At 38.9% G+C, this 2800-nt stretch overlaps 1 pseudogene; it reads right to left on the bottom strand.

Annotated features, from left to right (window-relative positions):
- Positions 1-1449: 1449 nt before the first annotated feature.
- Positions 1450-2556, bottom strand: LOC142431466 (calmodulin-1 pseudogene; annotated as a pseudogene).
- Between the last annotated feature and the right edge of the window lie 244 nt (positions 2557-2800).

Below are 2800 nucleotides of genomic sequence, written 5' to 3'. Positions count from 1 at the left end.
CTCAGCAGAATGTCTTCCAGATCTCTCCATGTCCTGAGGAGGTTCATGGATTCACAGCTCTTTTTTAGGGATGAGTAGTATTCCATTGTGTACATATATCAGAGTTTTTTTAATCCAGTTGTCTTCTGATGGGAATTTAGGCTGTTTCCAGCTTCTGGCTCTTGTGAACTGTGCTGCAATGAACATGGGGGAGCAAACATCTGCTCATGATCAGTTTCTTATTTTTTGGGGTATATGACCAGTAATGATATTCCTGGATCATATGGTATTTCAATTCCCATCTGGTTTAGGTATTGCCATATTGCCTTTCACATTGGCTGTACATCTTTACAAGTCTACCTGCAGTGGATAAAGATTCTAATCCACCACACTCTGTTCTCAGCTTTTTAAAATTGTGCTACAGTGATGGGTGTTAGAAGGTATCTCATGGTTGTTTTCACTTGTATTTCATGGATGGCTAGTGAATGGGAGAATTTCCTCATGTGTTTATTAGCTATTTGAGCATCATCCTTTGTGAATCATCTGTTGAGGTCCTTTGCTCACCTTCTCAGAGGGTTATTAGTCATTGTTGTTGTTTTTCTCATTGTAGGCTTATAAAATTCTGTAGATTTTAGTAATTAGTCCTTTGTCTGTTAAGCCATTACTACATATCTTTCCCCAGTCTATGGTCTCTCTTTTATGAAGTCTTTCGATGTACACAAAAGTTTTATTTTTAATAGGTTCTGCTCATCTATTTTGTCTTTCATGTAGTGTATTTCCTTTGATAGCTCTGATAGTCCTTGGTTCCCTGCACTAGAGCACTTAAATTTGTCCCAATTTTCTCATTGATGATCCCAATAGCTTTGGATTTTACATTTAGGTCTTTGATTCAACTTGAGCTTATTTTTGTGCATGGGGTGTGTGTTAGTCTGGGTAGACTAGAGAAACAAATTCATTGACATTCATATATGTATAATACAGAACTTTATATCAAAGAGATATTGTATATTAAGAAAACACTCCAGCCCAGTCCTGATCAAGTAGATAAGTCCAATATTAGTCAACATGTCCAATATCAGCCTATAAATTCCTCTTTAGAGTGAATGCAGGAAAATCACAGGCTAGTAGGTGGAAAGTCTTGGGGATCCAGTGGCGGTAGAAGCATCTCAGTGCTGACGTGGGTCTCCACGTGGCTCTTCCAGCTCCAGGGCTCTGGCTGCCATTAGCATAGCTCCATGTGGCTTGTCAGCAGGAGGACAAAACAGAATATGTGTACTACCTCCAGGGAGGAGGACAGGAGTTCCAAGAATCCTCAGTAGAAGGTCCTGATCACACAGAGGCAAGACTGGTTATGACCTGATTGACAGGCTAGCTTCCACTCCTTTACTCAGGTTGATAGGAGATTCTGTAACTGCCCAGGCTATCCCTTGTCAATTTGATACTGTTATACAACTCTGTAGCCATATATAATTTTTTTGGGTAAATTGTAATTTTTTATTGGAAAACAAATATACAACTTGGAATGGATTTGAGGCAAATTGTGCCATAAGCAGATTTTTTTTAAGTGGCTAAACAAAGTTTAAAAAGCAAGTAACCATAAAAGAAAAGGTTTCTGGTACAGGACCAGCAGTACAAAAAAATAGTGTACGAGTACCTGGATAATACACCCGTTTTGCAATAGTGCAACTTTAAGTACATATTGTTGACTGTCCTTAGTCCACACAGAGTTACAGCTCCACACTTCAACAACCACATGCTGACGGTTCCTAAAGAAAACTACTGAAAAAAAGGCCTAACCAGATGTTCCCTCATTTGACCAACTCCATCTAAATTTAGATGTGCAGAAGGGCTTAGATATATCCAGAGTAAGCCACATGCAACATGTTACTTGATCAATTTTCTAAAATAAGGTTTCAGGACAATGACAGTAAGATAAGGGAAGAGAACATGGAGGAATGAAGTCCCAGTTACTATACATGCATATTCTTTTGACAGTTGGGGGAAACCTTTTACAGATAAGTTACAAACAAAGAAAAGGCAAATAAACAATTTCGTACAAGAAATTTAACACATTCTGTACAATGTCTTCACTTTGCTGTCATCATTTATACAAACTCTTCATAGTTTACTTGACCATCCCCATCAATATCTGCTTCCCTGATCATTTCATCAACCTCTTCGTCTGTTCACTTCTGCCCAAGGTTTGTCCTCACGTGACGAAGTTCTGCTGCACTAATGTAGCCATTGCCATCCTTATCGAACACACGGAATGCTTCTCTGATTTCTTCTTCACTGTCTGTGTCCTTCATTTTTCTTGCCATCATTGTCAGAAATTCCGGGAAGTCAATTGTGCCATTACCATCAGCATCTACTTCATTAATCATGTCTTGTAATTCTGTTTCTGTGGGATTCTGCTCAAGAGACCTCATGACAGTCCCCAATTCCTTGTGGTTATAGTTCCGTCACCATCCTTGTCAAATAGTGAAAAAGCTTCCTTGAATTCTGCAATTTGCTCTTCAGTCAGTTGGTCAGCCATGCTGCAAGCGCTACCGGTCTCGGAGACGCGTTCACACAACCACTCAGCTCGCTAGCTCCACTCGGACCCCATATATAATTTTTAAACAAAACAATAATAAAATCATATCTGTACCTAATAGGATAATACTAAAATGCATACAATTCAATATGTGCCACCCTCATTTAAACATAACATTCTATAAGTGAACAAAACAAAAATATTCTATGCCTGCAGCAGCAGTTAAATGAACACCTACCCCCTAATCCTATAATTCTATGAGCATATTCCCCCACCTATGAAAGT

The sequence above is a fragment of the Tenrec ecaudatus genome, chromosome 18 (genome assembly GCF_050624435.1).
Source record: "Tenrec ecaudatus isolate mTenEca1 chromosome 18, mTenEca1.hap1, whole genome shotgun sequence".
NCBI lineage: Eukaryota > Metazoa > Chordata > Mammalia > Afrosoricida > Tenrecidae > Tenrec > Tenrec ecaudatus.
This window is presented reverse-complemented; position numbering and strand designations above follow the sequence as displayed.